This window comes from Phalacrocorax carbo, chromosome Z (assembly GCF_963921805.1).
Source record: "Phalacrocorax carbo chromosome Z, bPhaCar2.1, whole genome shotgun sequence".
In the NCBI taxonomy this organism is placed as follows: domain Eukaryota; kingdom Metazoa; phylum Chordata; class Aves; order Suliformes; family Phalacrocoracidae; genus Phalacrocorax; species Phalacrocorax carbo.
In genome coordinates, this window is record NC_087548.1 from 73,413,715 (window position 1) to 73,438,177 (window position 24,463).

Here is a 24,463-nt window from a genome sequence, read left to right on the forward strand (position 1 = left end):
CAACAATCCTGCCTCTGTCTGTAATTTTTCCTCTTATCTCTCTCACACTACAGGGCAGGGCAGGGCAGGGGAAAGGAGAGGAGAGGAGAGGAGAGGAGAGGAGAGGAGAGGAGAGGAGAGGAGAGGAGAGGAGAGGAGAGGAGAGGAGAGGAGAGGAGAGGAGAGGAGAGGAGAGGAGAGGAGAGGAGAGGAGAGGAGAGGAGAGGAGAGGAGAGGAGAGGAGAGGAGAGGAGAGGAGAGGAGAGGAGAGGAGAGGAGAGGAGAGGAGAGGAGAGGAGAGGAGAGGAGAGGAGAGGAGAGGAGAGGAGAGGAGAGGAGAGGAGAGGAGAGGAGAGGAGAGGAGAGGAGAGGAGAGGAGAGGAGAGGAGAGGAGAGGAGGGGAGGGGAGGGGAGGGGAGGGGAGGGGAGGGGGCAGAGCCAGGACAGTGGGACCCCAGCTAGCCAAGGGACTTTCCAGACCATATGACGTCATGCTCAGCATATAAACTGGGGGGAGTTGGCCAGGGTGCAGCAACTGGGGACAGGCTGGGCCTTGTCAGCAGGTGGTGAGCAATTGCATTGCACATCATTTATTTTGTATATTATTTAATCATTATTATTATTATTTTCTCTTCCTTTTGCTCTCCCGTTAAACTGTCTTTATCTCAACCCACAGTTTTTACTTTTTTTTCCCCAGCTCTCCACTCTCACACCAGGGTGGGGAGGGCGAGCAAGCAGCTGTGTGGTGCTTAGCTGCCGACTGGATTTAAACCACAACACTGAGCTGGATGGAGCACTGCCTCTACCTTCTGTGCTCCCAGGTTCTGTAGCAGATGAAATCTTTGGCTCAGAAAACCTTGATCTATTTAAGAAAACAGAGATGTATTTTAGAACAAATTTGAACTGACTCCCAAGGCACATCCAAGCTCCTTTTCTTCTGTAGTTTTAAATTTTTAATCTCAAAAAAGATTAGCCTATTAGATATTGTAAGCAGGAAAACTAGGATTTCTAGAGATAATGACTAGACACTTTGTTAAATGTTTTTCTAATAGGCAAAATGCCATAGGAATTTCTAAAATAATCAAATATGGTAATTAGAATATGAATTGCTAAATATTAACTAAGCATATGACACCAATTGCAGCATGAAAAATTAAAATATTGTTACTACTGTCACTTTGAAGAATCTGTCTCAGAAACCCACTTTTTTTACTCTACAATTTCCTTCAGACATCTCTGGGATGTTCATTCATCACGAAGACACTTCACTACATTACTTAATGGCATAAACCCCCTACTCAAATACGCAAGCTTCTAGTGCTCTATTCTCACTTCAGAAACTGAAACATCTAGGACTCATCCTCAGCTTGGGTAAACTGTTTAGCTCCAGAAAAGTTACATCATGCCAGCTGATGTACAGCATTTTGTTTCTGAATGCTTTTTTTCCCCGCTGTGCTTCCTTCACATGCATTCAGGCAAGGAGGGACCATTATTTCACCCAGCTTGACCTCCGCTGCAACACAGTCACAGCACACTTGCAGCACCCACTTCAGGACCCACCTGTAACACCTTTCTATAAATGCTACACTCTCATAAGCCAAAGCAGTTAAAAAATCTAACTGAACAAAGAAACAGGGAAAGCTGTAGGTGGTGGGAGGTGTAATTCATGTACATTACCTGGAAAAAAAAGAGAGTTGCTGGGAAAGAACAAAAAGCAGAAGGTGGGAGCTGGAGAAAGTTTAAAGCAAAATAACATGAAAGAAGCAAAAGATAGGAGAGATCTACTGGTAGCAGATAAGGCATTTCACACTTATGAACCAGTATTAATAAAATGTGTTAAAGTGCCAGATGACTCATACCAAAACATTTGTCTGTGCAGTTAAAGCAAAAGAGTTCAAGCTGATCCTCAACAAATATGAAGCACAGAGAAATATACCAAAGGGACTTTCAGTGGACTGAAATACATGATAGACCAACAGGTGCTGTGGGCTTAAGTGGCCAAGTAAAGAGGTCATCTTTAACATTTAAGCGCTTCTCAAGACTGCCGTTGGAACGTGCTGTCAGTGATGCTCAGTCCTTGTGCGAGGGCTTGCAGGGAGTCCTGTAGTCCTCATTCAGATCATGAGCGCTGCAGTCAGCTGAGGGAAATGGCAAAAGAGCAGTTCATAACCACTGAGTGGCAAATGGTCATAGAAAATGCTTCTCAGTGGGGCATGGTTTTAAAAAGCCAAACTTGGTGAATTCTTCTCAGAAGAAACTGCATAGAAATTACTGGGGTCAGCAGAGGGATTGTCTGACCCTGAGGCTTGAGAGAGGTGGAAGCAAGCAGGAAAACAGCAGGGTGGAAGCTCCAGTCACATGGGACTGAGCTTTGCAGAGGTAAGAGTAGCAGCATTAGCTCCTGTGAATCCAGAAGAGACTCTTCTGGTTCAACTTTCGCTAGAGCTGCTTTGAAAGCAAGAAGTGGATGTATTTTAGGCCCTGCTGTACATATCCAGTGGTGAAATAAGAAATGATGTTGCAGTTTTTAATTCACAGACTGTTTGTTTTGTTTATGCTCCAACAAAATAATTGCTGCTTGATTATAACTACAAAAAGCTTTTGCCAGCCAGTCACATAGAAGATACTATTTTCTCCCTGAGCAACTCTCACAGGGCTGATGCTGCACATCTCACAAATCAAATCATAGTATACCAGGCAGAAGTTCATGTCCACCTAGTCACAGGCTTTTAGCTGTTGCAAGTCCATCACAGACCTTTTGCTTTTGGGGACCATTTAGTTTCACTCTCATTCATACAGAGCAGGCTCATACAGGCAGATTTATCTGGAGATAACAAACACACTGGGCCAGACCCTCAGCTGAATTCCATGCATGTCTGAGAATTTAACATTAGCTGAAAGGCTAGGTTTTTGCTGATGACAATCTGCCTTCCTTTCCTTCACTGCAAAAGGCATAGCAAAGTCTTCCCCCACATGTGTCACACACATGGATGCACAGACACACATGCGCACATCCATCAGAACAGCATTATATGCAGATAAGTTACCAAATAAACCCAGGGCTGACAACTGAGATATACAATTTATTTTCCTTTGTAATGGCAATAACATTTGGAAAATTAAAAATAGTACTTGTTTAGTAAAAAAGTGATGTATGGTCCTTCCACTGAAACATTTTCACAATAGACTACCTTCTGTCAACTCTTTAAACTTGCCAAAACTTATAGGTACTTTTTTTGCCTTTTTGTTCAGATGGAGTAAAAATCAATGGGGATCTATATCTCAGGCCTGTTTTTTGTACAGTTTATTGATATCACAGCGGTTTGCTCCCACATTTAGTAAAGAGAAAAAAATAAGAGCAGTCAAAAAGATTTTAAAACTGAAAAAACTAGAAAGTAAAATTACCTAATTAATGCAAAACAAATTCCAGTAATTAAAATAATGCTACAGGAACTGAAATCAGGAAGGTGGGCCCTGGAGATGTATTTTCTATTCAAGACAGCTTTCTGGCTGAGACAATGGTGCAGCTGTGCGCCGATGCGAGGAGTCACGCTGAAGCTGGAGCACGAGGCAGCGCAGGTGCTGCTGTCAGCAGAAGTGCCTGTGGTGCACAGGGGTTTGTTTCTCGGGTTCCTCACTCCCCTGTGTAGCCCAGTGAAAGTTCAGCCTGAACAGGTCCAGAAGCGACACTGAGAGCCTGGGTGGGAGATACTAGCGCAGGGCTCTGTGAGCAACCTTGTCTACCATCCTGTCTGCAGCTGCACAGTGTCTCTTCACACCGTTTATAATGGGTAAAAATTAAATTAATAAAATTGGGGGTAATATCATATCAGAATGATACACAATCTTGTGCAATGACTTAGCTAACTGTCAGCTAACAGGCTGAGATAGCTGCAATTGTTTAGCCTGGACAAGAGAAGGCAGGGGCTGGGGGTATATACACATACATATGTGTATATAAACCAGATAGGAATAAAGTCGACAGAGGCAGACTCCTCTCAGTGGTATCCAGTGCGTGGATAAGAGGCAATGGGCACAAATTCAATTACAGTAAATTCCATTTAAATATTGAAAAACCCTCCACCTCTTCCTCTGAGGGAGGTCAAGCAGTTGAGCATCTTGTTCAAAGAGTTTTTGGAGTCTCCATCCCTGGACATATTCAAAACCTGACTGGTCATGGTCCTGGGCAACCTGCTCCAAGAGACCCTGCTTCGATGGGTCAGCTAGATGATCTTCAGAGGTGCCCGCCAGCTGCAGCAGTTCTGTAATCCTCTAAGTGAACACCCTTGGTTAAAGCCAAAAGAGATTAGGATAAAAAAGTCCAAAACATAGAAGGGAAATATATTCTAAGATTAAATTGCATTTAATGTAGAAAATTATAATCTAAATGTTTAGATCACTGTTCTGTCTTGCCATGTCTACATATGACTCAGTGCTGGTATGCCGAATGAAGAAAGTATGGGGTGCGGAAAAGGCTGCTTAAAAGATAGAAAACTAGTAAGGAAGAAGGGAAGAGGACATTTCATGGGAGTGGACAATTCATCAAATTTAAAGCAACAAAAGCTCTCCTGAGCTCTGAACACTGCTCGACATAACACACAGCCACAGAGCTCTGTAAGCATCTGTGTCTTTCTACAAACAATGCCTTGTCTTGGAAGATAAGCCTTGCTGTTTATCTAAGGCTATGTCATTTGAAAAACCAATATATGGCACCATGAGGATAATATCATTAGTAGGTGGGAAAAACAGATGGCACTGGATGCGCTGTAGATCAATTCTGCAAGCATGTCTGACAAACAGCATAAGAATTGTATAAAAACTTCAGGCATTGACAACAGTCTTTCCGGATATCCAAAGCATAGAAGTACTAACACAGGGCACTAGTCAGATTCTAAATTATGTAAAAAAGTTTTGCTCTGCTTATGTGAGCTAAATACCTGGTCCGTTGGGGTCCAGTGCACCTTCTGGTCTCTGCTAGCTTGCAAATCACACCGCCTGTCCCAGTGTGAAACTGACCCAACACCACAGTAGCTATTGTATAGCACCCTTTCCACTGATTTCAGAAACCTAAGGATCAGCCCTGAAGAGTCATCCTCTGCCTTTATGCTGAGTAATAATGTTTTTCAATCATATACTTTCTTAAAAATAATTCCTTTAGAAACCCACCACTACCACTGAAGATGCCATGCCATTGCCTGTAGTTAATTTTTTCCTAAGAAATTAAGCAGCTTTAACTTACATGGGTTTTTAAATTAGTAGATTTTATTTCCTACCTATTTCCTCAGATTCCTTTATCCAGGAACCATGTTTTTCTCTTGCTGTTCTGTGACACTGTGCACATTATTGCTAGAGGAAATAATTCTACTAAGTGTAATAGTTTTCCTAAGCTGAACCCCAGTGTTTCTGCTGGCCCTCATTTCCAAGGAGGCTGCAGTTTCCCTTCAAGACAAACCAGAAGGAATGCTTCTGGTTCAGATCCTGGCTGAGGAACCAGAAGGATGTGGCTCAGTGCTGTGTGACTTTGGCTAACTGGCGTGGTTTTCATCCTTCAGTTCCACATCATCAAAAGGGCAGTGATAATACATCTTTTCTGCTGACCTTGATTCTTGCCTATCAGAAGGGCAAGATCTCTGTAGTAAGGACCACCTCTCTTTTGGTGTTGTACGTGCCACAATATGGCCTGTAAGGTCTTGTACAAAATGACTGAGAGGCCACGCTGCAGCGGTTAGACTCAGTGCAGAGAGACGGCTCATGTGTAACCAAGACAAAGAAGGTCCCTGGAAGCATTTGTCCAAATTTCTGAAGCTTAGGGCAGTGCTGAACAAGATGACCTATCCTACACACTAACCTGTGGAGGCTGACTTTGATTGGCGAGGGGATATTTTCACAAATTTTACCTAATGGTCAGCATCTGCAAGGCTTACTCGCAGCAGCAACCTCTCTGGCGTGACTAGACTCACTAAGAGCGCTATGTGTATACAGGTTGCCTGATCCAGTCCTCATTTTTGCTCTTTGTTGAAACACAAAATATCTTTGTGATGCAATTATGTAGCTAGAAAATGAATCTCTGTGTATGTATACATAAACAATTATAATCTTAATTCACTTATGATAATTTCAAAACAAATTGCGTTGATTTTTAAAGTTAACTACATGATCTGCGGTACTCACCTCTTCCTGTCCCTTCCTTACACAAAAATAATTAACAGTCTTTCTTCTTTAATTTTGAAAAACACCATCATTTTTGCTTGCTTCTGCAATGTTCTGCAATATAAGCACATATGAAAGCCTAATAGTAGTGATAATATTTTCTGTATTAAATACTGCTATTTCATCACTTCTCATAACTTCTTCAATATGCCAGGTCCCAAAAAGGCAAAATCTTTCCACCCTCAAATTGCATGCAGTCTGGCATGAGTGAAGTACAAGTGTTTCAGGAGAAGAGTTAGGATGACCCTGCACTCCAAGAAGGCTTCTCCGGAAATACCAGTTGCAGACTGTTGCCAGCTCTTTTCTCTGTCTGGCCTGCAGTCTGGTTACAGTGGCATGGACATACTGTTCACAGGGATGGCTCTCCTTAGTAAGTGCTTAGAAGTTGACATTTAGGGAAGGCATTAAACACAGCGGTGTGCATTTGGTGACCTTTTTGACCCTGTCAGAATCTCCTGTTATGCCGATAATCTGTATTTTAGCCACTCTCTGATCGGGAAATCTTTCCCACATCTTTCAAAATACAAAATTTCAGTGGAATTTAATCAAAGTGCTATACTCTAGGGGCTTGTGTATTAGCATGGAGAAGTGAATAAGGACAAAATGAGAGAGAGAGATGTACTGAAATAGGCACCATATTAGTGGTGTACCAGACAGGGCAGAGCATGACAAGGAGGTCAGTGGGAAGAAGAAAAGACATAGAATCACAGAATCACAGGATGGCAGGGGTTGGAAGGGACCTCTGGAGATCATCTTGTCCAATCCCCCTGCTTGAGCAGGCACACCCAGAGCAGGGGGCACAGGAACGCAGCCAGGTGGGGTTTGAATGTCTCCAGGGAAGGAGACTCCACACCCTCCCTGGGCAGCCTGTGCCGCTGCTCTGGCACCCGCACAGGGAAGGAGTTTTTCCGCATATTCAGGTGGAACTTCCCATGTTCCAACTTCAATCCATTGCCCCTGCAATGCATTGCATGTGAAGGAAGCCAAGACAGAGAACACAAGTGTATGGGTGGAAAGTTCTCTGTGTATGGTGAGGGAAAGGATAGTCCCTCTGAAAGAGTTTGACTGGAACAAAAAGGTGTGGCTATGAATCAGGATGAGGAGAGGTCAAGGATGACCAAGGTCATAGGTCTGAATGGCAAGTGGGAGATCAAGGCAGGCTTGAGAAGTATTGTTTCAGAAGGGTTTGTTTTTGACAATGCTGAGTGATGTCAAAATGCACAAGGGGTGGCTGTAGAGACAGTTGACAGAGAGGGCTGAATAGATGGTGACAGACCATATAAAAGGTCATAGGCACATCAGTGTCTAGAAAAGGAGTAAGAACTGAAACAACTGAAACAAATTAACATCTCTGCTTGGAGACAACTCCAGGCAGTAAAAAAAGGAGAAAAATTACAGACCTCTGTGGAAAATCAGACAGAGAAGGAATACCTAATGAAAAATATACTGATGTTTAGGTGTTGTCGTTTCTTGGAACAAACACTAGGTTTTCTTCCTCTAATGGGGCGAATATTTGGCAGGCTGCACTATGTTAACTTGCATAAGAGTAGCAATTCCCAGTTAAGTAATTTGAACAAGCAAATGAAATCTTCACATTCCTAGATTGCTAGTTTTCAGGCAATAATTTCCTAATCAATATTTATTTGCTTGCTCAGTGTTCCCAACTGGAACCAACTGTGGCAAATTACAGTCACTCCAAGTAGCCAAAAACCAGGTAGAAAATCCTATTCCAGTAATTTAAAACTACAGTGTAACTTAGTCTCCTCTTTGGGAATTCATTTGCTGTACTTTAATTACACTCCGCTACTAAAATGTGCTTAAAAGTATTTAATAAGAAAGCTAAACAAAACAACATCCTAAACTTGGGCCATTTATTTTGACAGTCTGACAATTTGTTGTGACAGTTATAACAGATTGGGTAGCAAAAGCTGAGCAGCAAAGGCTGGCTGACTGACTTTTGTTTCGGCAGATTATACTCTTGCATGCTTACATTTTCAAGAGTGATCAGAGCTAGCAAGACCGTTTTCATAGTAATTAAAATTTTTTAAAAGCTGCAATGTAAGCAGTGCCGTAGTCCTGGGGGAGGAGGTGAAACCATAGTGAAACCATGCAAAACCACAGAGAAAACATGAACTTCATTCCTTGCATGCAAGAAATCTGGGATGAGGATTTCTTTCTGACTTGGTCCAGGCTGATGAGGAGTTTGAGCCAGGGCTGGGCTGGAAATGGTGCCACTGAAACTCCATTAAAATCACAAGTTCCCAGCCTCCCCTCCTGAAGGCAGGACTTCAGGGCTTGGCTAAGAAATCAGCTCATCTTTCTCCTTCCCTGTGCTTCGAGGCATGCATTTGGAAGTCCTCGGGAATCTCTGCCACCCCTTCATCTACAGATGAATGGGAACGGTCTTCTTGTTTCCACATTCCTTGTTCTAGCTGAGGAGCTATTCAGAAGGTAGCACATCACCATCTCTCTCCTGTACACCAGGCCAAGCCCTACCTGCTCCCAGTGGAGGCTCAGATAGGCTGAAGAAAAACAGTTTTGGTACTAAATTCATATCCCTTTGGCAAAAGAAGCAGTGCTGTCTGCATCTCTGCACAGCTGAAGTGCTCAGATGGATCATGGCCCTTCAAAAATTCAGCATTTTGCTTAAACATATGGAAGAACCAGACCTGTAAACTTCTGGCTGGGAAAGAGATTTGTCAGCCTCTGGCTGGCTCTGTTCATGACTTCAGCACCATCAAAAGCCAGCTCCTCCCCACCAGTCACTAGTCCATGACCATGAAGACCTCAGTCAAAACTCAAAATACTCCTAAAAAAGGCTTGGAAGTCTGCATACTAGTACAGTCACAGGCACTCAGAGTATATCTGAAAGCCATCTACAATTTTCCAGACAGACAATTTGCCAGAATTCACTAGCCACATACACAGACTGCACACATGATAACCATAGATGGACTCAGACTATAAAACCATGGAAGCAAGAAGCTCAAAACTATCCTGGAGACAAAGCCCTCAGCTCTGCTTCTAGTTTGCCTGAAAGAAAAATAATCCCAGAATAAAGATTAATACAGATGCTTATGAAAAACAGCTATTATAAATCCAAAGTGTGCAACACCACTTAAAATGCTAGTGTCCCATAATCACTATATTTATGCGTTGTGACAGTCATTTAATCAGCTGTAAACCTGTTGAAGATGGATCAGTTAGCCATTGAGAGGCTGTACTGGGACCAGAAAACATGAGCAGACTTAAGGGAAGGGGATTAAAGCTACCTGTAAAGGTAGGCATGCATTTGTCTCTGTGTCCATGCAGCAGAATGAGGTGTAAAGATAGAGGAGACCTATTTTTATCTTGTGTTGTACAAACATCACACAAGATACCAAAAGAGAATAACATGTGCTACAAAAATGCTGTGAAATTCCACACAATTTAAAGAAAAAGGCCTTTCAGGTTACCTATTCAAAGCATATGTAAACTTAAAATCAATACAACAGAAAGAAGTCATTAAATGCTATAAAAGGTGCAGGAGAAGGATTTAGGGCTGTCTACACCTTCATATTTTTTTCTGCACCCCAAAGCCAGGCAAAAACCCAGCCCAGGCAGGTAAAGAGAAAGGGAAAATTATGCCTGACTAGTGTACTTTCCAGGATCTCTAGACACCATCAAAAGTTGTTGGACGATCTTCCTACACTGATGACAAGTGCTGGTACTGCTAATGGTGCACAGGGCATTGCTGGCTCTTATCCATGCCCCAGACAGGCTGAGAGCACTTTCAGTATTCCCGTGTTGCACAAAGTCCCTCTTAAGGCCCTTCACATCAGTAACTGTGATTGAACTGTGCGGTTTTCTCACTTACATTGTAGAGAAGGAGGGAGTCTGGAGTCAAGATGCTGAAAGAGTTCTGATGAAGGAAAATGCATAAAAGATGGAATTTCAGAGGTCTCCAGAAAGTGCTGAAATGAAACAAATAATTCTAATGTTCCTATCAGAGGCTGTAATTCAGAAGGAGTGGCTTATCTAGAATCACCTCCTCTCTAACTCAGGTCTTACAGAACCTCTATTTTTAATTGGACTTTTAAGGAAATACCCTGAACACCTTTAGAATATTTACATTTTTATTCCCCTATATTAAGCTATTCACAAATTCTATACCAACAGAAATTTTGTTCTATGGAATAGTTCACAAAATCTGTAGAAATAAAATAATTCACTAATAAATCCTACAGACTTTGACTAGAAAGTTTTATGTCTGATTGAATTTTGTACATGCAAATGCCCACAAAACTAAGTGAAAACAGAAGTAGTAGTTTCACAGAAAAATTGATGAGATTAGGCTTAAAAACCATACTGCTGTCCAAATATCCTGTCACAATATAATTATGAAGTTTTCTTATTCTGTCCTGTATCCCACATTTTCCGTAAGAGTTACCCTGGAGCCAGGAAAGCTGCAAGGGAGCGACAAAGAACATTGCAGGGTTTCCACTTCAAAGGCCTGCAGAGGAAACCTGTATATTTTTTATAGTAATGTACAGACTCAGAATCAGACTACACAGGCTGGCCAAATATTGCTATACATTTTGTCCATGTTTTCTTATTTTCCACCTTTAGAAGATAGGATGCTATGGGGTTCAACTCAAGGCATGAATGCTGAAAGCATGTTTTGAGGAGGCAGATGGCTGAAAATTTACTTACCCTACCCTGATTTGTGTCTCTTCTTCTGAAATAAATGTCATTTCCTCAGATGTACAATATTTCCAGTACATAGAGATGTATGAAACTTCAAGTGTACTCCCATAAGTTTATCATTTTCTGTGAAAAAAGAGTATATAATTAGCCTGCAGTCTATTTACACATATGTGCTGTAATTGGCACAGAACCTATTAAGTGTACAACAGGAATAGCCTTCTGAACACTACTGAAGTATGTTTTAGTTTCAGCCTGATTTTGCCCAGTTAACCTCTCCTCAAGATGAGTCTTGAACACCTTTGAAGACCCAAAGACCCAGCAGCCACTTGGGGCAACCCGTTCCAGTACTGTACCACCAACACCATAAAAAATTTGTCACAAGTATCTGTATGGGATTTCCAACATTGCAGTGTGTGCCTGTTACCTCTTGCTGTCATTATGGATTTCTGAGAAGAGTCTGGCTCCCTTTTCTTATACCATCCCATCAGGCAGCTGCAGACAGCAGTGAGGTCTCCCCTTACCCTTCTCTTCCCCAGGAGGAACCATCCCAGCACCCTCTACCTCTGCTCCTACATGCTAGGCTCCAGCCCTAATTATTGCAGGGTCCCTCCACTGGACTTACTGCGGTGCAGCAGGGTCTGTTCTGTGCCAGGAGCCCAGACCTGGGCCCTGCAGTCCCATGTAGTCTCACCGGTGCCTGGATCAGTGCCTGGACCTGCTGCCCATGGTGGTACCAGACCAGGTGTGGGTCTGCACCAGCTTTGCTGCCCAGAAGCACTGCTGCCTCCTGGCAACTTGCTGCCCCCCAGGGCATTTCCACTGAGCTGCTGCTCCTTTCCACTTTATTCCAGCATGTCCTGCTCTGGGGGTGAGTGTGCCCCAGCAGATGGGTTTTGCCTTGGTCTTTGGGAAACCCCATAGGCTTCCCATCAGTCCATTGCTGTAGCAGGCCAAAATCTGATCTTCTGAAGTTCAGCGTTGTAGTTTTGCTGTTTGACTTGCTCACACCTCTCAGGATTTTAAATGGCAAAATCTGATGGTCACTGCAGCCAAGGATTCCCTTGACCTTCATGGCTACAAGCAGTTATTTCTTATTTGAAAGTAGAGGATTTCCCCAATTTGGTTTGTTGATGCCCTGCATCAGGAATTTATCTTCAATAAGTTCCAGGTAACTCCTGGATTGTCTATGCTCAGCTGTACTGCCTTTCCAGCAGATACTGGGGTGATTCAAGTTACCTACAAACATCAGGGCTTGTGATGGTGTTGAAGAAGGTGGCTTCTTCTACTTCCACTTTCTGATCCAGAGACTGGAGCAGATACCTACTGCTACATCACTGGCTCTGTCCTCTTACCCTTACTCACAGGTTCTCTGCTGGTTCAACACCTGCCCCATGGTGAAGCTCCACACATTCGAGCCATCCCTTTGCAAAGAGTACATGCACCCTTCCATGTCTGCCCACCCTGCCTTTCCTACAGCACCTGTATCCCACCACTCCAGCTCTCTGCAGGTGTCCCACCATACTGCTGCTATTCCACTGAGGTCACAGCTCTGCCCGCTTTGTACCCACTGCTAACACCTCCCCCTTATCCCAACAGCTACCTGAATTCATGTGCAGCCATTTGACAGGGGCCATAAGCTGTTCTGCTTTTGCAGGTCATGCTTTCATCTGGATACCTCTGCTCTGCCCTGGTGCTCTCATTTCTCTTAATACTGTTGAAACCATTCCCCCACATAGCTAGTTTAAAGTTACCCTCACTATTTCAGCATTCTCATTTGCAAAGACATTCCAGCCCTGCTTTGTCAGGCTTATCCTATTCCTATTTAGTAGCTCTTGCTCCTCAAAGAGGGTCCTGTAGTCAATAGATGCCAAAGTCCTGCCTGCAAAACCAGCCATGCAGTGAGTTGCTGACCCACCTGATGAGCCTGCTTCTACTCAAGCATTTTTGTTTTCCTGGCAGCGTCAAAGTAACACCACCTGAGCCATTCATTCACCCTTTCCCCCAGAGCTCTCTAATCACTCTTGGTACTCTCCAGGACTTCCTTGGTAGTATCATTGATGCCCACATGGAAGAGCAGCAGGGTAATAGTCTGAAGGCCAGGCAAGGTGTGGCAGTCTCTCTGCACCATCCTGGCCTCCAGCAGACACAATCTTCCCAAGATACCGGGTCATGTCAGTAGATGGGTGCCTCCAATCGCTGCAGGAGGAAGCCTCCCACCACTACTGCTTTCCTTTCCCCTTTTTGCAGATGTGAGGTGCAGTCTCAGCTGGCTCTGATACATCCCCTGTTGAGTGTTTGTCCTCACCAGTGCCAGGCACTGTGCCTGTTGCAAATCTCCAGGTGGAGTAGAAGCCTTCCCACTATTGCCAAAATCCAGGGCACCTGCACCGCTGGTGGCAGAGGATGCCTTGCACCATACTGAGACCATCACATTGCAATCTCTGAGCAGCCCCACATCATCCCCAGCAGCACACGCATGACCCTCTGCACCCTGGACCCCTACTGCAACCACCAGGTGCAAACACATGCTGGCACCCTGCTTGTGGGGCCTGACCTCCCTCATGAGGAGGCACACACCTTCAGAACCAAAGTTCAGCTATCAGCAAAGGCATCTCCATGAACATTTCCAGAGGGAATCAGGCAGAACAGATGAAGAAGTGACATGCAGACAGGAGCTGCTGTGATGTCCAAAGCACGGAACACAAAAGAAGGAACATCAGACTCATTAATCACTCCATCAATGGTATCTGCCAGTGCTACAGCTGAACTTTGCTCCTCCCACTGAAGGCTCAGCACTAGCTAAACAATCTCCAGCAAGATGATGGCAGCCTCTTACTAATGCTTTTTTCCACATCTGAAATGCGAGGAAGAGATGAACTTCATAATCATAAAGTTATTGTTAATTAGTCTGTGGTAAGATGACTTGAAATCCTTTTATTTGTCATTCCAAGCTTGCTTTTCTTGTACATAGGAAAGAAAAGTGACACGCTGTAGATGTCACCTGCAGCTTATTTTGTTGACTCTGGGAATGGGGCTTGTGCTCTGCAGTTCACCCCAGTTAAACACCGATGGGACAGGAAAGAATTTAGAATTAAGTCTTCCAAAAAATTACAGTATAAGTTTTGAGACTTTCTTGAAAACCTTTTACTTTGTTTACAAGAACCTTTGTGGTGATATACTTCTAGATTAAGGTTCAAACATCTTCCAATAACATTTTGAATCCACACAGGATAAAAAAAATCATATATATATATATAAAAAAATCTGTTTCTGTAGTGTATTCTAATTCCATGGGCTGCAGGGAAATGCCTGCTCCACCACAGTTTCTCCAGGGGCTGCAGGACTCTCTGCTCCAACACCTGAAGCACCTCCTCCCCTCCTCCTTCTCTGATCTTGCTGTTTACAGGGCTGTTTCTCACACTTTTTCCCTCACTCCTTACACTGCCATGTGATATTTTGCCCTTTCTTAAATATATTTTCACAGAGGTGCCACCATCTTGGCTGACGGGCTCAGCTGTGTGCTGGAGTGGGTCCACTGGAGAGCTGGCTGGAACCATCTGTGTCTTCTCTCAGAGGCCACCCCTGCAGCCCCACTCTGCCAAAACTTCTACGTATACATAAACAAAACATATACACCCAGTACAGCAGAAGATACCAGATCTTTTGCACAAAAGCCTGAATTAATATTTTCTTTCAGTACTGCAAAATAGAAGCAAAGTGCAAACATCTAAGAACACAGCCATCCTTGTAGATTTCTCACTGTCTCTGCCATGAGCAAACACAGCTGTACTTTCTGCTTTTGAAGAATAACAGCTACCACAAGGTGGTAGCACAGATAGCATTAATCAGCAGCATGTATGAAATGTCAACTCTGTAATGAAAGACACTTTATAAGGCACCAATGTAGCTACTACCCAAAACCTTCTACCATCCATTTTATAGGAGTTTGCTGGAATGACAGCACTTCCTTTTCCATTCAGACTTTGGACCTAGAACAACAGCTGCGTGTTGCTTTCATAAGATACCATAAGTCCAATTATTTTCATGTGTGTAGTTAGTAACAAGCCAGTTGTTTTATTAGGAAGTTGTACTATAACTAAAAATAACATAATCATTCAAAGTACCTGGAATTATTAGGAAGCATTCTAAATATCACCCATGTGTTTTATGTCCAAGCCCAGAGAGAGAAGGAAGTTAATTATTTGGAAAAAAAGCACAGTGTGCATCCTGGGGAAATTTCAGTTAAATAGATACATTCAGAGTAAGCTTGCCAGTCACACTGGGAAATTTTAGAGAGCTTCTCTCCAGTTTAAAGTACACATTGTAAATGTGGTTGCAATGGAGTTCCAGTGCCCGTAAGAGCTCTGGAAGATTGGTGGTGTGCTACAAAAAGCTTCATACAAGGCTTTGGAGATTACTTTTAACATGTTGCATAATTGCCAGATATGGTACATGAATTTTAGTTCTTCTGACTGGTAATTTAAATACCGTCCTTTCCTAGTTGATAAGATCTCATCCTATCACAATAGTCCAGCTAATTATGGCTTGTGGAAATCCCATGTTTTCCTTTGTGCCATGTTAACATCTTCTTAGGATGAGATCTAAAAAAATGCTACACTATGCCCATCACTTCCCATTGCATAATGCTGGTAAATACATTTTCCTTCTATCTTTTGTGAGAAAGTGATGGCTAGTATTTCAGAATATTTGTACAATTCATACTGTGGATGACAGTACTCAATGTAGATGACAACATTCATATTCTGAATTATCATCCCAGATATGCAGAACACTTCTTAACCACGGAAGTCATTGATGTTTCTCAGCCCACAATTTGAAGACAGACATAATAAGAAAGACATCATAGGACAGCAGATGACACAGAATATGGAAGAAGCTTTCGGTGGGAAAGCATGCTATTTATAAATTCTTGGGCTTTGCTCGATATTAAAACCACAAATTTCATCCTCAGAGTACCAGTGGCTAAATCCTCTCACCTTCTTCTACAGCCATGTCATCGAGTATCTCTGAGTATTCCCAATTAGGTGAGAATTTCAATCTTCATATAAGGCACAATATCACCTGCTAAAGGAGGATGACCCACGATATCTTTCCTTTTGTCTTCTGCAAATATGGGCTTCTTGAAGCATTTAAATAAGCAATGATTGATCTGGGCAAAAGAAGTGTTTCAGAGAGAATGACAAACATAAGATTATACACATCTAGGTTTCCAAGCACACAGAATTCACATACAAAGTCTAGCACTGTTCATTTTTCTGAAAAATTACTTGCCAGCTCCCACTCAGTTTTGTAACATGTTTTTGTAGGGAATTCAAGGTGATATCAAAACCACTGTACAGTTTATTATCCCTAGAAAGGTAAGAATGTGCCACAACTTTTAACCTCATTTCATTCACCTGAATGCTTAGGGAGATGCTTTTTCTACTTCAACAGCTGTCGAGGTTCAGCCTCAGTTGGCAACTAACCACCACGCAGCCGCCCGCTCACTCCCCCCACCCCTGTGGGATGGGGGAGAGAATCGGAAGAGCAAAAGAAATTGTGGGTTGAGATAAGCACAGTTTAATAATTACAATAAAATAATAATTATAATAATTATGATAATAATGACAACAATGTTCATATAATAAAATGGAAAAGGAAGGGAAAGGAAAAAAATAAAAAAAACCACAGAAACACGAGCGATACAACCAGCCACCACCCGCCGACCGACGCTGCCTGTCCCCGAGCCGCGATTGCTGCCTCCCTCCCCCAGCCAGCTCCTCCCAGTTAACATACTGGGCATGATGTTACATGATATGGAATATCCCTTTGGTCAGTTTGGATCCTCTCTCTCAGCTGTGCCCCCTCCCCTCCCGGCTTCTTGTGCCCCCAGCAGAGCATGGGAAGCTGGAAATGTCCTTGACTAGTACAAGCGCTGCCCAGCAACAGCCAAAACAGCTGTGTGTTATCTCAACATTTTTTTCCATGCTAAGTTCAAAGCACAGCACTATGCCAGCTAGAGTGAAGAAAATTTACTCTATCCCAGCTAAAACTACGACAACAGCCCAAACTTTTCTTGCCTTCTATTCCTAGTAATTTCAAAATAATTAAAAGAATTTTCTTTCATGACTGGCATATTTCTCAAGAATTTCTATTAATTTGAGATGCAGTTATGACTTTAATTGAAGTTGTCCTCAGGAACAAGACTGAAAATTAGATTTTTTAGATCCATACAAAAAGAGTTTGAGCGAAGAATATGCCTATGGATATTAGCAAGGTTTAATCTTGACAGATGTCACTTTGAATTCTATTACAACAGAGAAAATATAACCAGTAAGGTTATTATTACTCTGCTCATTCTCAACTTCACCCTGCAACTCCAGTTTTACTGCTATAAAATATACAGAGAGGGGAAGAGAATTTAACAGGTGTGGAGGAATTAAGCTGTACTTCTGAAATATCTGTATACTTCAATATAGAAGAAACAGGAAAATAAACTGCCTGAGCAAGTTGCTGGAGAGAAAGTACATTCAGAAGTTAATGAGCAAAGCATGGACAAACTTAAGTGCTAAAGAAAGTGGGAAAGCAGGAAACAGAAACTTGTACTAGCTGTGCAGAACAGTTCATCATTATGGACACACTTTTTCCCCGGCCATTTTAGCCAAGGGCTGCATAGACAATGAGCAACTTGAAAGCACAGCAGGGCTGACACAAAATCGTCCTTGTGACAATATTCCAACGTCTCCTGTTAGACCAGTGCTAAGCAGCATTGGCAACACAATACTTCAGGACATGGAACTGGAGGAGCACCCAGCCAGACTCAAGGCTGGCTGCACAAAGCTGAAGTAGCTGGAAGCTGAACCAGTTTGCATCCCCACCAAGTACCAGCCAGCAGCCAGAGCAGGTTCCTCGGCAGGGGAGCTGGGAGCCCAGGCTCAGGGAAGGACCAGAGGGGCTGAGCTGGCGCACAACTCCCAGGCAATGGGGAGGCCCCCAGCACAGCCCCTGGCACCTCTGCCTCTGGCAGCCCAACCCCAGGCTACACAGCTGCACCGTGCCGGAGCCAGCCGCTAGCACAGACAGCCAAGGCCCGGGGAGTGGGCTGCAGTGGGGTGACTCAGGGTCCCGACATTAACTTCATGTGATTCATGCTCTGCCCGTATTAGCCTATTTGGTCAGATATCTGAGATGGTCAGAGCACATAGAGAAAAAGGAAAAGTGCTAAAAGGAGAAAAGGATGAAGAAAGAAGAGAAGAAAGAGTGGAGGGAAAAATGTCAGCTCTGGAGCTGGTAGGCATTTTGTAGACACGTTGCTAATCACTGATGGGATTTATGATTTATGAGCTTCTTTATGATGTTTTAACAGGGAGGAAGAAGCTCCACGCAAGACCTCTGCTGTCCCTTCAGGGACACCTTTACTAAGTGTAAACAAATGCATCTATATAACTGCATGCAGGTTTTGCCAAATACTATTTTCTGAATATCAGGAGGTATGGCCTCCTTGCTGATATTTTTTTGGATGGGAAAAAATAGACATTACTCTTTCTCCTAGGCTGTATTCAACACAGGACAAGAAAACCAGAGTGGACCCGTATGATGGCTTTCTCAGTGTCTCAATGGCTGTGGGTAACACTGGATATTTGTGATGTTGCTACTGCTGCAGAAACTGCTGCCCAGCGCAGGGGAACATTGCCTGTCAGGAAGCATGCATGGCTGAGATTGGATGCAACATCAGCTCTGGTAGGGCCACCACAGCATCTCAACCAGTAGAAGAAATCTGTTTCTTCCTGGTTCCAGTGACAGAAAATCCTACAGTCTGAGAGAGTGGCTGGATGGATGAGTCACACTGCCTGAATCATGGCCTTCATAGAAAGGAAATCTGTCAAATGCTGTTAAAAACAACCAACCCAGGCAGGATGATGTGCATACAACATTTATTCAGCTATCTGTATTTTGTAACTCTGGCTTGAGATGCTTTTGTGCTGCCGATGACCACAATACCATAAACTTTCCTCATTCTTGCATTACTGTCAGCTAACCAGTTCTGTCTTAGTATCCATGGAGACTAGGTAACCACTTTTGGGAACTGTCAGAGCTTAGATTATGAACTATCCTTTTATGATTTTAAGATCGCCATTAAGCACTCTAAGTACATGGACCTTGCAGAAGAGCCTATGATCTCCTGACAAGAAGCAGGGCTTTGCTGCTAGTCTCCATTCTTTATCTCAAACTCTGAGATGCAGAAAGATGGCTTCACACTCCCAGATTGTATCAAGTCACTTGTAATGAAAGAGTCCAGATCTTCCAAGATACATATATAACTTCAGCTCAGCTGAAAGCCTAGACACCTATATCCATGTAGGATCACACTAAACAGCATAAAATTCATGTGATGAACACTCACATAGGGGAAATAGGCCAAGGCAGCCTATCATTCATCCTAAATCCACTTAAACTTGCATAACTTTGGCTCTCTAGGCCACCTTTTTTAGGAACGAAAGGTACCCACATTCATCTAGTTGTCCCATGCTGTGCATAAGGAAAGAAATGTTTCTTCCTACATCTACACCCTCCTATATACACCCACCCGATCCAAATTCACTCCAGACAGACATGTTTTTTGAGGTTAGAAATCCAGAAGCTTGACGACATGTAGCAAGGAAGATTCACACTCAGAAAGTACGCTTAAAAGAGCAGGGATATGGTTAAGCACAATTACTCAGAACAACTGAGAACAGCTGACCTTCATTTTCTAAATGACTTTAATATCACTGGAGGAACTATATATGGAAGTGGCACTGATACGTATTATCTTTACTTGGTGACAGTGAGGCACTGTTATAAGAAGTTATCTCACTGGCAGCAGTGGTAAATATGCCAACACTATTTTAACATGTCTGTTCAGTGCTGTGTGGGAAATGGCATCATTATTCACTTTCTACAACTACCTGGAAGGAGGTTGTAGCGAGGTGGGTGTTGGTCTCTTCTCCCAAGTTACTAGCGACAGGACAAGAGAAAATGGCCTCAAGCTGCGCCAGGGGAGGTTTAGATTGGATATTAGGAAAAATTTCTTCACTGAAAGAGTGGTCAGGCATTGGAACAGGCTGCCCAGAGAGGTGGTGGAGTCACCATCCCTGGGGGTGTTCAATAAACATGTAGACGTGGCACTTCAGGACATGGTTTAGGAGACACAGTAGTGTTGTGTGGACGGCTGGACTGGATGATCCTAGAGGTCTTTTCCAACCTTAATGATTCTATGATTCACCTGTTTCACCTATACGACACAGTATGGGTATTCTGTGACATCGATTTGTTCTTTGGCAATCTTTCTTGTGGTGTCAGCTGTTAGCATCTGAATAAAGCTCTTTTCTTATGCCTTGTACACCAGTACTGTTGTCTACCACTGCCCTGTAGCAATCAGTAATCCTGTGCAAAAAGACAGCAATAGTGCAATTAACTTCTGACAATAGTATAGATTTTGTTAAAACAAGGATTAGTGATATTCCCAGGGATAATCACCCCAACATAGTTTAGCCAACTGTAAAGTATGATAAAATACAGCCATGTAAATCTGATAGAAAATATTAAAGCTCACATAAAGCAACAGAAAATTTGGAATGAAAATATAATATAATTGATTGTCCTTAATCATACTTCAGAATGCTGGAATTCTTGCATTAATGTTAAAGCCAGCAACAGCACCTAGTGTGTAATGATGATAGTAATTTCTCACACTCTGAAATCAAGATGCCAACACAAAAGACCTTGCCATTAAACAACATAAGGGTCTGATTTGTGGCTGAACTCTTTATCTTCATACCTTTATTTTCCCCCCTTTTTTTAGGCTGGAAGGGACAATTTAGTCTAATTGTTTACTATGACCCACTCCATAGAAAAAGCCAAAGGGCATTACCGAGTTATTTCTGCATCAAACTTATAACTTGCCATGAAAAATGAACTGTGGAGATTTCCTTTTTTTATTCTTGAAAAAAATAAACACTACAAAAGGACTGAAAAAAATCTATTTCCACTCATTAATAGCTCAGCCCAGAATTACTGGTTTCTTTGGTAATGACCCTGGTGATGTGGTTTGGAGCGTAGCTGGCCCCTGTGAAAAAAACATCTAAGGCTACAGATAAAGCAATAGAGATCACCTGTACAGCACCAGAAAAGAGCCCGATCACTAGCTTGTGATGATCCATTGTGTGATTCTTGCAGAGTTTTCACCTGTGCCAATTCAAGCAGGAGTGCTGGAAATTACCAGTCACAAAGGAACACTGCCTGAGAAGAAGGTGCAAAAAACCCCAAACAGTTCAATACAAGCTTCATAATGACCACATGTTTTGAGATCTAGCAGGCTGCTGCCTGGTCCGTGCAGGAAAATGACAAATGAATGCTATTTAACATTTTGCTTGAACAGTTTTTCCGTTCAGAAAACTACTTGTAATACAACAATGAGAAAAGCAGATCTGTGAAGAGAAGCATTTGATAAGGCTGAGTAACTTTCTAGGGCATATAATTTGAAACACACTTTGTTTACTCAGAGTGTATTCAGTGGTTAAAAAGATTAATTGAGCCCATTTTATGCTACTTGTGCATGCTATCACAGAGGAAGTGACTTTTTTTTTTCTCACTGACTCATACACAAGACTCTGCAATACACAAGCGACAGCAAAATGACTTTTCTAAATTTATCAGTTCCTAAATCTTACAAGAGGCCAGCCCATCCAATGGGGTTTTTTTCCTCCCTTCTTTCATGTCTTTCTCATATGTCTATAAAAACCTAGATGTGCATGCAGGAGATGCACACTATCTGCCTTTGCTTTTCTGCTCTGCTCTTCCAGGGTATGATAGGCATCTGACAGGTCACTTATGCTCTCTCCCTCTCCCTCTCTCTCCTCATAAACACATAATATTTAAAGGCGTGCAAACACATAAATACGCACATACATTTTTTTTTCTGTTTCAGCTAATGGAGAAGAAATTACTATAATTTGAAGGCACAAAGCCCTGTGGTTTGAAGGAGTTGTGTGATCAAACTGTTATTATCCCAACTTCACTTATCAGGTTAATGATCTTAAAAAAAGTTGTTTCACAGCTCTGCATCTCTGCTTCTACACACTTCATTTTCACCTCAATGCCTTGGACAGCAGCTTGTCACTTAGTTGAGGCTTGTTCTGTGTATGACATGCTGGATACCTAATCTCTAAGGGCTGCAGGTTTTCAAAAGATAAATAGTAATATTGCCACACATACTGGTTCATATGTTTTTGGTAAGTTGCCAGCCATATTATTAATCAGGATTGAAGACTAACTTAGTTGTACAGTGGTTCACTCTACACTTCATGCAAAGGTTCCATAGATCTAAGCATTTAACAATATCCCAGAAAGGGGGGCTTTTCCTCTACTTTCCATCAGCCTTTGCTAATCCAGACGACTTGCCTCAGTTAATTAGTTCCCTTTTTGGAAACCACTGAAAATGTACCTAGATAGGGTGAAGCCATTTCCAGGTCCTCTGTCACTCCACGGCAAAAGCCATGAAACCTGTTGAACTGCAGACAGCCCCTGTCTGGAACTGCTGGAAAGTGAGACCTGAAACTTCTTAAAACTGACGCACCAAGTATCTCTAGCACTCCCAGTCACTGATCTGCCAACTAATAAAATGTTCAACAGATATGCCTGCTAGCAGCAACAGTGTTTTCTGTGGCCAGCCTTTGGATGCAGGTCCAGTTCAGAAGCAGGAACATACGCTGCAACGTGCTTCTTCCCCAGAGAGTTTCTCTACAATGAGATGAACATTGTACCCATGGAATGTCCCTTCATCTTTAAGTACACATTTGAATCACAGCAGGTGGATGCTGAAGGGGGAGAGCCCTTTGCAGTGCAGCCTGGATTATTATCTATTCCTTACAGCACAGGCCTTAAAGGAGATCCCAGTCCTGTATTGACAGGTCCTGCATGCATGCAGAGCAAGAGATACCCTCAGTGGATATATCTGCCCACATGTCTCACCTGAGATTTCAAGGTAACCCAGGTTTGGCAGATAAGACACATTCTTTCTCAAAAGGCACGTGGAAGCCAGGCAGAGTATCCAGGGCATCTCAAATGGCACCAGATATGTGGGCCACTAAATCCATCACCATTGCCAGCAGAAGTCTTCTTGTCTAAGCCTACAAAATTATGCCAGGTGAACCCTGGAAGAGGTGTAATGGGTCTCATTCCTACCCAGAGCTGATTAATGCACCTCACTTGTCTTCAGCAGAAGTAGGTTGCTTAATAGCAGCTGATGCTGTAAATCAGCTTTCTTGTTCCTGCTCTGCAGGTGGGTACAGTGGGAGTGATGAGCTGGTTTACCCCAAGCAGCACTGGAAAGCTATGGCTGCCTGTGACAGTCTTTTGATTTCCTAAACTAAGCTTACTGCCCTAGACATGGAAAACAATCCTTTGCATTTTAATACCAATTTCCTAATAATGCTGTCATGATTTAGCCCCAGTCAGCAACTAAACACTGCACAGCTGCTCGCTCCCTCCCCACACTTCAGTGGGGCAGTGAGAGAATTGGAAGAGCAAAAGCAAAAAAACTCATGAGTTGACATAAGAACAGTTTAATAATTAAAATAAAATTGTAATAGTAATAATATTAACAACAAAAACAATTATTATTACTATTAATGATAATAATATAATGAAAACAATGAGAGAGAGAAGTGAAACCCAGGGAAAAACAAAAAATAAACCACCACCCCCCAAACACAAAAAAAACAACGAACAACAAATGAGCGATGCAACCGCTCACCACCCACCAACAGACACCACCAACCCTCGAGCCACGATTGCTGCTTCCCCCGGCCAGCTCTCCCCAGTTAATATCGTAGCATGACATCATCTGGTATGGAACACCCCTTTGACCAGTTTGGACCAGCTGTCCTGGCTGTGCCCCTTCCCCTCCCGGCTTCTTGTGCACCCACCAGAGCATGGGAGGCTGGAAAACTCCTTGGTTATTGCAAGCACTGCTCAGCAACAACTAAAACATCGGTGTGTTACAAACATTATTCTCATGCTAAATCCAAACACAGCACTATAGCAGCTACTAGAAATAAAATTAACTCTATCCCAGCTGAAATCAGGACAAATGCATGTTATGAAAAACAGCCAGATGAAGTTCCCACAGTGTAAATGCCTCTTTGAAATACTGATAATGCTTTTGACAGCTTGCTCTGTTCCAGTGTTTGCAGCACATCCCATGCACCACCCAGGTCCCTGCGTCACTGAACTGTACAGGGCACCATCACTGCTAGCAGCAGGGCACCGACTGTGCTCCAAGAGTGCAAGGCCTCCCAGCTGGGGCTGCTCAGCCTTGCCCTGCCATGGAACAGGGATTTTGCTGGGATTACTGTACCAAAATCAGCGGTGGGCACAGCCCTGGGCTTACACAGAGTGGCACCAAGCCCTGGTGCTATGTACTGAGGACATGCCGAGCAGCGTGGGCTGGCAGGGGAGCAGAGCCCCGAGATGCGGGGCAGAGGGCAAGGCATGGAGGTGACCAGGCCTGGGGTGACAAGCAATGTGGGACAGGCTGGCCCTGAAG

The 24,463-nt window shown here is 43.1% G+C and overlaps 1 long non-coding RNA gene across 3 annotated transcripts; it reads right to left on the reverse strand.

The window, feature by feature from the left end:
* Positions 1–3,054: 3,054 nt before the first annotated feature.
* Positions 3,055–16,806, reverse strand: LOC135310556 (uncharacterized). Of its 3 annotated transcripts, XR_010370645.1 has the most exons (5): positions 16,293–16,806; positions 10,882–10,998; positions 10,046–10,142; positions 6,151–6,243; positions 3,055–4,264 (listed from the first exon to the last, which is right to left on the reverse strand). It is a non-coding gene; the product is annotated as an uncharacterized LOC135310556 (long non-coding RNA). The 3 variants fall into 3 exon arrangements; XR_010370644.1 differs by lacking the exon at positions 10,046–10,142 and having other exon boundaries at positions 16,293–16,802; XR_010370646.1 differs by lacking the exons at positions 10,046–10,142; positions 16,293–16,806 and adding an exon at positions 15,873–16,272.
* Between the last annotated feature and the right edge of the window lie 7,657 nt (positions 16,807–24,463).